This window comes from Cupressus sempervirens, chromosome 3 (genome assembly GCF_028749045.1).
Source record: "Cupressus sempervirens isolate cs-2001-9-10 chromosome 3, ASM2874904v1, whole genome shotgun sequence".
NCBI lineage: Eukaryota > Viridiplantae > Streptophyta > Pinopsida > Cupressales > Cupressaceae > Cupressus > Cupressus sempervirens.
Genome location: NC_143120.1, coordinates 1,104,310,870 through 1,104,324,857, shown reverse-complemented (window position 1 = coordinate 1,104,324,857; position 13,988 = coordinate 1,104,310,870).

The following is a 13,988-nucleotide window of genomic DNA, read 5'->3' as shown; positions in this document are numbered from 1 at the left end:
TCATGGTTAGCATTAGGGTTAGGGTTACAATTAGAGTTAGAGTTAAAATTAGAGGTAGTGATAGTGTTAGTGTTAGTATAATCTATTTAGTGTTAGAGTTAGAGTTGTTAGGGTTAGAATTGGGTATAGGAATAAGGTTAGGGTTAGGGTTAGAATTAGATTTGGAGTTAGAGTTAGGGTTCACATTAGATTTAAAGTTAAAGATAGAGTTGGGGTTAGGGTTAGAGTTACCTAGTTAGATTTAGGGTTAGGATTAGAGTTAGGGTTGGGATTACGATTAAATTAGGGCTAGGGTCAAAGTTAGAGTTATATATAGTGTTAAGGTTAGGATTAGGGGTAGGTTTAAAGTTAGAGTCAGGGTTAGGGTTAATGTTAGTGTTAGGGGTACAATTAGAGTTAGAGTTAGAGGTATAGTTAGGGTTAGAATTAGGGATAGTGTTAGAATTAGAGATAAAGCTAGAGTTAGAGTTAGAGTTAGGTAAGAGATAGAGATAGATTTAGGATTAGAATTAGGGTTAGGATTAGAATTAGCATTACAGTTAGAGTTAGAGTTAGGGTTACAATTAGTGTTAGGGTGAGAATTAGAGTTATTGTTAGGGTTAGAGTTAGGATTAGAGTTATAGTTAGGGTTAAAATTAGGTTAGGGTTAGGGCTAGAATTGGGATTACGATTATAATTAGGGTTATAGTTAGGGATATATAGGTTAGGGTTAGGGGTAGAATTAGAGCTACAGTTAAAGTTAGAGTTAGGATTAGGGTTAGGGTAAGGACAATAATTAGTGTTAGGGCTATAATTAAAGTTACAAATAAAGTTAGGGTTAGAATTAGGGTTAGGGTTAGGGTTAGATTTAGAGTTAGGGTTTGAGCTAGAGTTAGAGTTAGAGTTAGAATTAGAGCTAAAAGAAGGGTTATCGATAGAGTTAGGGTCAAAATTAGGGTTAGAATTAGCACAAGGGTTATAGTTAGAGTTAGGGTTGGCATTAGTGTTAGGGTTATAATTAGTGTTAGTGTTAGTGTTAGGGTTAGTGTTAGTGTTAGAATTAAGGCTAGAATTGAGGCTAGGGTTAGGGTTAGGGTTAAGGTTAGGGTTAAAATTAGAGTTAGAGTTAGGGATCAAGTTATAGTTTCAGTTAAAGTTGGAGATAGAGTTGGAGTTAGGGTTAGAGTTAGGTTAGATTTAGGGTTAGAATTAGGGTTGGGGTTAGGATTAGCATTATATATAGTGTTAGGGTTCGGATGAGGGGTAGGGTTAGGGTTAGGGTTGGGGTTAGGGTTACTATTAGGGTTAGGGTTACAATTAGAGTTAGAGTTATAGTTATAGTTAGGGTTAGAGTTAGAGTTAGTTTTAGGGTTAGAATTAGGGGTAGGGTTAGGGTTAGAGATAGAGTTGGAGTTAGAGTTAGGGTTAGAGTTAGAATATGGGTTAGAATTAGGGTTAGGTAGGGTTAGAATTAACATTAGAGTTAGAATAACAATTAGGATTAAGGTTATAGTAAGGCTTAGGGTTAGGGTTAGAATTAGGTATAGAGTTAGGGTTATAGAGGGTTAAGGTTAGGGTTAGGGGTAGAATTAGAGTTAGAGTTAGAGTCAGGGTTAGGGTTAGGGCTAGGGTTACGGTCAGGATTAGAGTTAGGGTTAGAGTTAGAGTCAAAGTTAGAGTTAGAGCTAGAATTAGAGTTACAGTTAGGATTTGTGTTATTATATTGCAATTAAGGTTATTTCTAGGTTATTAATCATATTATAGTTGATGTTAGTGCTATTATTATAGTTCATCTTAGTGTTAGGGTAATTGTCAGGTTATATTTTTATGTGGGTTAGCTCTATTATAGTACCCATGATTAGTGCTATTGTGATACAAGTTATTAACCTTTTTAATAATGTAATCCCTCTCTCTCTCTCTCTCTCTCTCTCTCTCTCTCTCTCTCTCTCTCTCTCTCTCTCTATTTCCACTTATAAAAATATAATATTATTTCTAGTTTATAGTACATATAGGGTTAGGTTAAGATATATAATTTACTAAATCCTTAGTATAATCATATATAGAGTAAGAGTTAGAGTTAGGATCCAAGGTTTACAATTTCATTTATATGACACTCGATGTTATGGTTAGGGTTAATAATTGGTTAAATGTTAAACTAAAATAACAGACATGGTTAATGGAAGTATGAGATTTAGGTGTAGTAGTGGAGTATTTGGAGTACAACTATGGTCAAATTTGGGATATATGTTATACAAATGACTGAAATAGTGGAAAAATTTTAATTCATGAAAGATTTAGATGATGTAAAAAGTGTGAAAGAATATATAAGAATCAATTTTATGGAAATTATTTCTTCATGATAATGTGAGAACAATATATATTGTTGAATTTTTAATAATGCTTATGCAATTTTTATTGCAATGATTAAGAATTGTAACCAATAAATATACTTATCATGAAGGACATCTATTTAGACTTATGATTTTCTTTCTTAATATTTAGTAGCCACATCCATTAAAGAAATATTTTGTACAATAATAAATTTATTTTTTCTTGTTCTCTTTGTCATGAAAGTTACATAGAACAATGGGGAAACAAAACTGCCAATGTAACTAATTATAAGTAAAATTTTGAAACTCGAGACAAGAATGAACCATATACAAAAAATTAAAATCTTTGTAATGGTGTAAATACATGTCATGTTCTTCCATGATTAGGATTCTTTTGTGACCTTTGTTTGAACAATGATCATGAAATACTTCTTTCATCATTGAGGGAAACCCATCCATTTTTGTAGATGTGTCACTCATGAATTTTTATGCATCTTCCATATGCATTACTTCCATTTCCTCAATAGAGTTAGTTGGAAATATTGCATTGTCGATAACATTAATTGTAGTTGTGCACATGTCTTTAATTATTTATAGGCATTTGTCAAAGTTGATCTCAAAGAAATCATTTGAGGTCATTGAAGTACTCAGGCTAGTATCAAGTAATGTTTGATTCTCTGTTCAAGACATCCGTAACTCAAATAGTAACCTGTAAACTTATAAAAAAAAATCAACATATAGAAATTACTGGAATAAAAAAGTATTCATAATTAACACAAATTATTTCAAATGCATAATTTTAAAAATAACATAAATAAAAATCAAAACTATTTCAAATGAAATAGTTAGATTGTAATGCTTGAAATATGGTGGCATTGTCTTTCACTTTTCAAACATTACAAACATAAATATTAATAAAAAATTATATGTACTGGGAAAAATATTTAAATAAAACACATAATTAATCTAATTAAATAATGATAAAATATAAACTAAGTATATGATTTGTTGATTTTAAATTAATCATTAAATTTGGTAAAATACAAATTTTATTGATAAGGTGACCTTGCCATCCACATTAATGATAAAATTTAATTATGAAACATGAAAAATATAAATATTTTGAAACATGCAAATATAAAACTATTATAAAACATACAAATCTAAAACATACAAACCAAAAGCATTTTGAAATATGCAAATCTAAAACTAATATGAAACATACAAATATTATTCTAAGTTGAAACATGCACATAAAAAATGTGCAAATGAAATTTATTATCAAATATCTAAATCAAATAGATTTTTATTCTATTTGAATTCTAAATCTAAATCAAACATGCAAGGTTAAACTATATGAAACTTATTGAAATTGAAATCTAAATGAAAGGAGAATATTATAATTAATTTTGAAATTAAATATATATTTAAATCTAAATACATAACTAAATGTAAAACCAAATTGAAAATAGAAATCTCACATGCAAAAAATTATTCCAAAACTTTAATCTACTCTTCAAAAACTCTAATCTACTCCAATAATCTCCACCTCTTCCTCCCTGTAACCTATGAGAGACTGCTCATCTCCCCCAATAGATGTCTTTTGACATTCCATGAATTTGTTTCAAATTCCCCCACTCCCCACAAAAAATAAGCATGAGTGTGCATGCAAAAATAAATTTAACAAAAATAAAATATTTTATATTAAAAAATTCAATGAAATTATTTCAGCCCTATTTTTTTGGCCTTATTTTTTCAGGTCCCATTTTTTGGCCCTATTTTTTGGGTCCTAGTTTTGGTCCCTTTTTTCAGGCCCTATTATTTCAACATCCATTTGGCTTCATATTATTTTGGTCAGCTATTATTTTGAGAATTTTTATATATTTTATAATCGAATCATGATAAAATATATACTAAATATATGATTCATATACTTTAAATAAATCATTAACTTTAATAAATTATAAATTGTATTGATATGGTGACATTCTCATTCACATAAATTATAAAATCATACTTTGAAACATGCAAATGTAAAACTATTATGAAACATTCAAATCTAAAACATGCAAACTAAAAGTATTTTGAAATATGCAAATCTAAAACTAATATGAAACATACAAATCTAAAACTAATTTGAAACATGCACTTTTAAAATATGCAAATGAAAAGTATTATAAAATATATAACTCAAAAGATTTTAAATGCAAATCTAAATCTAAATCAAACATGCAAGACTAAACTATTAAATGCAAGCATAAACAATTTTGAATATAATTTTAAATCTAAATGGAACTAATTGAAATTGAAATCTAAATCAACGTAGAATATTATAACTAATTTTGAATCTGAATCTACATCTACATCTAAGTCTAAATAAAAAATAAAAATTTCACCAGCAAAAAAATTACTTCAAAACTTCAATCTACTCTTGTTCAAAAACTCCAATCTAATCCTCCAATAATCTCCACCTCTTCCTTCCTGCAAAAACATAAAATGAAAATGAAATGAGGAGCCTTTGTTTTATAGCTTGGGAGAGACTCCTCATCTCCCCCAATAGACGTCTATTCACATTCCAAAAATTTATTTCAAATTCTCCCACTCCACACAAAAAATAAGCATGAATTTGCATGCAAAATCATATTTAACAAAAAAAAAATCATATTGAAATTATTTTGCTCCTATTTCTTATGGGCATATTTTTTGGTCCCTATTTTTTCAGCTCCTACTTTTTTGGGCCCTATTATTTCAGCCAGCTATTATTTCAGGAAAAAATTTTATTTTATTATTTAATAATTTAATATTTAATTTAGAACTTTGTAGGCCTTTTATTTTTTATTGACAAGGAATCTTGGGATATTCCTGTGCTGGGAATTTGTGCTACCACTGTATAGAATGCCTCTCGGCGTAATAACAATAAAACCTACTAGATACACATAAAATCAAATAAAAGCTAACATAGGGTTGCTTCTTATATATATATATATATATAATGAATAAATGTTGATTCCAGCTTTGCCCGTGTGAACTTTTTTGATGTAATCTTGTATCCCCTAAACCTTTTTTGTGAATTGTAATTTAGTATATTATTTATTAATAGAAAAGGAAGATTCATCTAAAAAAAAGGGGGAAAAAAAACCATAAAAATGCCTAATGCCTAATGAATTCTATCACTTAAAGAAAGTACATTTTTCGGTTATTTATTCTTTTTTTAAATTTTATTTTAATGTGTGAATTTTTAAAAAAGTTATTATTTTATTTTCATGTGTATCTTCAAGTGATAGACTTTGTTAGTTATTTATATATTTATCAATTTTATCTGGTTCTATGTTTATCTTGGTTTGGTAGGTTTGATTATTATAATATTTTTGTTATTATTAATTCTTCCATTAATAAAGGTCAATCGTCACATTCATAGTTATATATACTTTGTATCATATGTCATGGAAAACAACTAATGAAGATATGATTTAAATTGATAGGTTCTATAAAATAACTGATGCAATACAAATGTTTCCAAGACATTATTCTATCTATGAATATTTTTTAGTAAAAATATTTAAATTGAAATGTACTTTTATACCTCTATCTCTCAAATAAAACTACTTAGTAAACTCATCTACTCTATATCTCTAACATTTAGTTAAAATTTTAAATCTAATTATTTTTATAGAAATTAATTTAAAAATAGCAATAATTAAAATGGCCATATGTAGTTGCAATAGCTAGTCTTGATGAAATGAAAAGGGTTTCTTAAGAATGTTCTTATCTTTCCATAAATGTAAGATTTGTCAAATTATGAGTTTAGTAAGTAATTATTACTTATTTTCTAATGGAGTTACGTATAAAGTGCTAACTGACACTCTACTTGAAAAATAACTATAACTTTCAAATGGTACAACATTTTTTAAATTCAAAAGATGCATCACATTCTATGTTTCTTCTACTAGAAGGGGAAAAAATGAAAAATTGAATTTTGCAAAGTTTTGAATTAGTAAAGGTGGTCAAACACGAGAGTTTTTTATTGCAAAAATACTAAATTCAAAAATTAATTAATTATTATTTATTTAGAATAAAATTACCCAAAAATATGTGTCACATCTAGGCATGAGTCTACTACTTATATTTAGAATATTATCATTTGATTTTGATTAAGGTGGTCAGACAGAAATCTACTTCTTATTTTTGTTCTAAAATTTTTGTAATATTGCATTAAAATTCAAAATTTTGATGAATCAATTTTTATTTTTTTGAGATAACTCCTAGTAGTTTAGAAACTAGATTCAATTTTCTAGAGATTATTTTCTCTCAAATTTTTGATATAAAGTTAATAACAAGTAGAAAATTGCACACCAAGTTGACATAACCTTGATTTTCTAATTTTTTATTGTCACTTAAGAGCATAGTTTGGTTGACATTGATCCTGCACATACCTTTGAATAAGACCACATAGAATGATTAATTATTATTTTTCACTAGTTAAGAATAAACTCACAAAAATGGATACTTAATATACAACAGGCTTACATTTTCACAATTTTTTATTTAAGCCAAAACATGATGCAGAGCCTCAGATTGTTATTCAACTATTTCACTTAATATCAATTCATAATTGACATGTGACATAAACTTCTTTGACCTCCTATAGAAACATTTGGTTCCCTACATAAACTTAATACAAAATGACCACTTCCTCGTTTAAATTTGAAATACATAGATAAATTGATCACATTTGAACACGTAAAATTGAATTTTCAGCTAAAAACACACTAAAATACTAAATAACAATAGACTAATTTCTAAATCCACACCATTGTTCTACATGAAAAATTTAATGCTCTTGTCTAAGCTTACTGTTGGACATGACACTCCTAGCATGAGTTGGGATTGTAATTTTTTGGTTTAGGTATATTCTTAACATTATCACATAACAATCATCTGATTAAGCATATCGGTGAATACATAGACATATTCACCCAATTTAGAGATTGACATTCACTCAGATATGAGAATTAATAAAAGGAATAAGGAAAGCATGAGAAAAGCAAAAAAAAATATAATACACAACTCCTCCACAAACCCATAAACTAGATCATGGAGAGTTTTAAAAACTTCCATCTATTGTCACGACCCTCAAAACAACAAGTATTCACATTCATGATTTAAGAAATCAGGTTTCCTACAATAAACTCAAAACCATACAACTTTATTTGGAATTAAAACTTAACAATGAATTCATCCAACTATGAATATGTCATGGACATATTCCTAGAGCTCTATGTTTCGATTTCAGACAAAAGATAGGAAAGAAAAACACATTCACATCTAAAAACTACAAAAATTAGAAAACAAAACTCAAAAGCTTTCTATTGCTCTTTATATTTGATTCTTTATCGATTACAAATCTGCCTTTTCAATACTTTCCTATCTATGATGTAGGAAGATGAAACATTGCCCAAAAATCAAGAACCATTTTTTCCAAATCATGAGTAATCAGAAAACTACTGCCAACTTCCTATAGCTATCAATTGTTTAGTTGGCTTAATTATTTAAAACCCATACAAAGTTCATAAAAAAACTGACTCAACTGAAAAGCAAAAACTCTTTATCCTAAGTGGCTATACTTGGAGAGTTCATCAAATTACTACTCCATTTATGCCACAACAATATAGGACTTTATTAAAACATTAAAATTGAAAACTTAGTTAAAACATTACATTAATTTTTTGCATAACTTCGTGTAGCATTTTTAACCATGTTAGTTCCTATAGCATCTATTTGTTCTGTAAATACAACATACTCCCCTATAGAATGAATCTCAAGTCCACTTGAGATGAGATTTTGTAATGATGAACCATGCTTTTTGATTTATTTCTCATCCATCCAAATAGCATTAGTTTCTGGTCTATTCTTCCATTTGACTAAATACTGGATATATTGTCTCCTTTGAGTCTTCTTTATCTTTGTATCGAGTATCTTCTCCAATTGAGATGGTGTTGGTTTAGATACTTCCTACAAATTGATGTTATTGAATCTTCAGGTGTTGGTTGGTTTTCTAAACCTTTGTATGTTGTGAGATCACAAACATTAATTATGGGTGAAATACCAATGCTTGTAGGTAACTAAATCTTGTATGCATTGTGTCCATATTTTTCTAAAATTTTACAAGGACCAACCTTTTTAGGTAATAACTTTGTATGCTTTGTTTGAGGTATTCTTTCCTTCTTTAGATATGCCCACACTAAATCACCAACCTTGAACTGTACTTCTCTCCTTTTCTGGTCACCAAATTCTTTGTATTTCTGAATTGAATTTGGTAGTTATAACTTGACTTGATTTTGGACTTGTTTAATAGATTTAGCAAATTCTTCATCATGTGAACTACTCAGAAAAGTGTTTGGAAGTTCTCTTAGCTCGAGAATTCCTTTTGGTTGTGTACCATGCACAATTTAAAATGGATATTTCCCTGTACTTCTATTCACTATATGAGAATTCAGCTTGAGCAAGTATAGAATCCCATTTTTCTCGATGTTGTTTTGTAAGACATCTTAACAAATTTCCCAAAGATCTATTGACAACTTCGATTTGCCCATCGGTTTATGGGTGATATACATATGAAAAAAATAAATTTGTGTCAAGTTTCTTCCAAAGGGTCCTCCAAAAGTGACCTACAAATCTATCACCTCTATCTGAAACAAAATTCATGGTAATCCATGAACTCAAACTATCTCTTTAAACAATAAATCTGCTATGTATGATGCATCTTTAATGGATTTACATGGTAAGAAATGTGTCATTTTACTAAAGCTATCCACAACAACAAAAACACTATTATATCCTTTTTGAGTTCTTTGTATTCCCATAATAAAATCCATACTGATACTTTCCCATGGTCTTGAAGGAACAGGTAGGGGATGATATAATCTTGCATTAGTACTTTTACCTTTTCTTTTCTGAAAAAGGGTGCATTCTTCCACAAATTTTCTTACATCTTTCTGTAACTTTGGCTAAAAGTAATTTCTACGAACCATCTTTAAAGTCTTATCTAGTCCAAAGTGACTGGATAATGCTCCACTATGTTTCGCTTCTATGATGTTATCTCTCATAGAACATTTTGGTAGGCAAAGTTGTCCTCCTTTGAATAATAACCCTTCTTAAATCAAAAAATGAGAATACTCATGATTGTATCTATCATCCAAATTAGCACATGATTGATAAATCTCTTTAAAATCAGCACCATTAACATACATATCTCTCAGATTTGAAATTTTTATAGTTTCCAACTGAATTTGTGACACAATCAAAGTTCTTCTACTTAACGCATCAACAACCTTATTTGCAACTCCCTTTTTGTACTTAATAGAAAAAGTGAATGCTTGCAATGTCTCTACCCATTTCATATGCCAATGATTTAATTTCTCTTTACTATTTATGAAACTAAGGGCCTATTATTTGTGTATACAATAAATTCTTTGGGCAACAAATAGTGTCTCCATTTCTTAAGGGATTAGACAAGGGCATACATTTCCAAATCATATGAAGAATATTTATGTTTAGCTTCATTGAGTTTCTCACTAAAGAAGGCTATAGGTCTACCCTCTTGACTAAGTAAACCTCATATTGCTGTTGTTGGCATCACATTTTATTTGAAAGAATTTGCTAAAATCAGGGAATGTGAGGACTGGTTGTTGAGCTACTTTCTTCTTAAGAAGTTCAAAGGCTTCACTAGCTTCTTCTGTCGAAACATATTTACATTTCTACCCTCATTTTATGATATTTAGGATGGGTGTATAAATCAAACTAAAATTTCTAAGAAACTTTCTATAGAAAATGGCTAGCCATTAAAACTTCTAACTACTGTAATAGTTCTAGGAATTGGCCATGAAAGAATTGCACTTAGCTTATCTTGATCCATCTTGAGTGTCCCCTTTGAGATTACAAATCCATGGTATGTCAGCTCCTCTTGCATAAAACTACATTTCTCCAAATTAATCATCAACTTTTCCTCTTGAAACCTTCTCAACTCCAAATCTATATGTTTCAAATACTCCTCTTCTGTATCGCTAAAAACTAAAATGTCATCTAGATATACTATCACAAACTTTTCAGTAAAATCTTTGAGAATTTCATTCCTAATTCTCATAAATGTACTAGGAGTGTAGATAGTAGTTTTCCACAATCCATTAGAATTCTTTGCTATATTTTCTAGGGAAGATTGTTTTACAATTTTTGCATCAACATTTCGAATCACACTATATGATCCATCATTAGGATGAGAGACCTAATGAAATGATGTGGTAAGATTGTAGACCTAGTGTACATAAAAGGGGGAAGGAGAGGTGGGGAGGGGGGTGGGTGCACAATAGTCGAGAAGAGTTTGAGGTTCAACAATAAGGTAAATAAGGGGAAGGAGAACAAGTAGAGGAAGAATATATATTAAAATGATATATCTAACAAAGAGAAGACATAAGAAAGGAATAAGAAACAAACTTACTAATAAAAAATAATGTGAATGATATATATTGTTGGAAATATAAGAGTAACTAAGAGGGGAGGGATGAGTCAATTACTACTAAAATAAATCCTAGATCACTTAGATGTTAGTGTAAAATGCAAACTAAAAAACTTAATACTGTTGAAGCTTGGTAAGCACACAGAGACTGTTGTAACTCAGTAATAACTGAATTAGCTCAATAAATGCTTAAGATATAAACCTTTAAATGTTTTCTATGATTAAAATTACTTTAACTAAGTTTCAAACACATAACAAAAAATAGCATGAACACACTAGACACTAGGATTTAACTTGGAAACCCAATTTGGGAAAAACTAGCAATTACAACTAGTTACTATTTTTCAGTCTTCTGAAATGAGCCCTATTAGGAGCCAACCCTATTAAAGGTTACAAAACACATTTTTAGGTGTGACCCTGTTAAAGGATTTAATCACCCTATTAAGAGTGGCCTAGTTAGAGGTCTTGAAACAATTCAATGGAACTGCCACCTTGTTGGAGGATTTACTAATGGTTGTTAAGCCAACTCTATTAAGAGATTTAGATCATTACTACAATGGTTAGAGACTAAAAATGAGATGATCTGATTTCAATGCAACTGATTTTCTAATTATAGATCTTTCTTTTGGCATGTGCTTGATCCTTCCTAATTGAATAAGGGTTTGCTGCTCCACAAGGATATTCTATTTATCATTAGATTTTCAATAACATCTTCATGCCATGCATTCACACACTTTGAAATCACAACATGACCTTATATTTAATCTTCCACTTCATCAAGTCAACTCAAATACAACTTAGAATAAATAATATTCATCACCTTAGTCAATTGAATCAATAGATAAATCAATTAAGCTTAATATAGAAAAAAGGAGAAACCTTCATTAGCTGATCTAGCTCGGTAGAAACTAACTCAAAAATGATTTCCCTTGTTAACCAATAGAAGCTTGGTTAATACTAAAAACTTGTGAAAATCCTTTGGCAACTGAGTGAGCTTAGTTAGCACTGGTTCTATCCAACTTTCCTTCATTAATGGAGTCATCTTGGTTGACACTCAATTTCTACAACTTCTCCTTTGATGTATGAGTGAACTCGGTAGACACTGCCTTCTGAACTAGGCAAACACAGGAATGCTCAGTAGACACTGAGAACTGTCTTCACTACCCGAGTGAGCTCAGTATATACTAAATAATAATGATATGACATTTGTGTAACATCAAAGAAAACACACAATTAATCAATTGTTTCCAATAATCTCCCTCTTTGGCATTGATGGCAATACAACATGTCATAGCACAATGAAATTTTTGATTTAGACTAAGAACTTCCTCTGTCAGTATGAGCTCTTCCTTTCACTAGATTCTAACTACAAATACTACTACCAAGTTCATTTAGAACATTCTCCCTTTTTCAGAAAACTTCTTCTTTGGAAAACTTCTCCCTCTCTATTTCTTACTTTATTCTGGTTCCAAAAATTTCTCAGAGATATGACAGTAAACTTCTCTCTCTTTGACAACACATGGGCCAAAAAAAATAATTCTATAAATAGAAATATACCTTAAGTACTAATTCATCTACAATAAACTCTACACCAACTGATTGATCTTCAATAAGTTTTGGTTGATGCATTCACTAAAATTCATTTAGTGAATTTTAGATAGGGGAATGACCCCTGGCTTATCTCTTAGATATAGAAATGCATCCTTAGGTAATGGATTGGTGAATATGTCTACAATTTGTTCCTTTGTATTCACATATTCTAAGTTGACTTCTTTATCTTGCACTAACTCTCTCAATGTGCTTTATCTTGGAATGCATTACTTGATTCTTGGATATATTGATTGCACTGGTCTTATCATAGTATATGACTACTGGGTCTTTGATTTATACCTCCATTCCTTCCAATAGTTATTTAAACTAATTTTTTTAAGAATAATTGACTATTGCTACTACATATTTTGCCTTTGTTGCGGATTGAGATGTACAATTTTGCTTCTTGCTTGTCCAAGATACTAGTCTTTTACCAAAAAAGAATGCTCCACCACTAGTTTTTTTTCTGTCATCAAGACTTCTTGACCAATTAGCGTCAGTAAATACTTTCAAGTCCAAATTGCCTCCAAGTTTATGCCATAGAACATAGTCTTCACTACCTTTCAGATATCTCATGATTCTCTTGATTGCCATCATGTGATTTTCTTTGGGATTTGTTGAGAATATTGTCACTATTACAACTGATAGAGTAATATCAGGCCTTGTGTGTACTACATACTATAATTTTCCAATCATTGATATGTATGTGGTCTTATCTACTTCTTTGGAATCATTATTTTTGGAGAGCTTATGTCTAGTAGACATAAGGGGTTCCAACTAGTCTTTAATCTTCCATTCCAAATTTCTTTAGTATCTTTGTGATATATGTAAATTGAGTGATGTAGATACCACTTTTGTTCTATTTTATTTGCAATCTAACAAAGAATTTTATCTCACCAAACATGGACATCTCAAATTCTTTACTCATTTCTTCTAAAAAGCATAAATCATCATTTTGTATGAATAGAGTATCATCAACAAATATTTTTAACCATGCAATCTTCTTATCTGGTCCTTCCTTGATATACAACCTACTATTATCATATTTTCTTTGAAAAAAAATCTATACCAAGTAATTATGGATTCTTTCATACCAAACTCTGGGAGCTTTCTTGAGACCATATAATGCTTTGTGTAACTTTCAAACTATGTCTCTTTTGCTAGGATCGACAAAACCTTCTGGTTGTTCAATGTATACTTCTTCATCAAGAATTCCATTCAAGAATTTAGATTTGACATCCATTTGATATACTTTAAATCATTTATGTACTACATATGCTAGTAAGGTTCTAACACCTTCTAGTCTTGCCATAGGAGAAAAAGTTTCACCATAGTCAATACCTTCTTCTTAAGAGTAACCTTTGCACACCAATCTTTCTTTGTTTCTTAAAAATTTTCAATCTTCATTCAACTTATTTCTAAATATCCACTTTTGCACCAATTACATTTTTATCCTTGGATCTAGGAATAAGAGTCCAAGTTTTATTCTTTTCTATCTATTATATCTCTTCATTCATTGCTTGAATCTAAATTTCATTTTCTAGAGCATCTTTAACACTTGAAGGTTTAAATTCAAC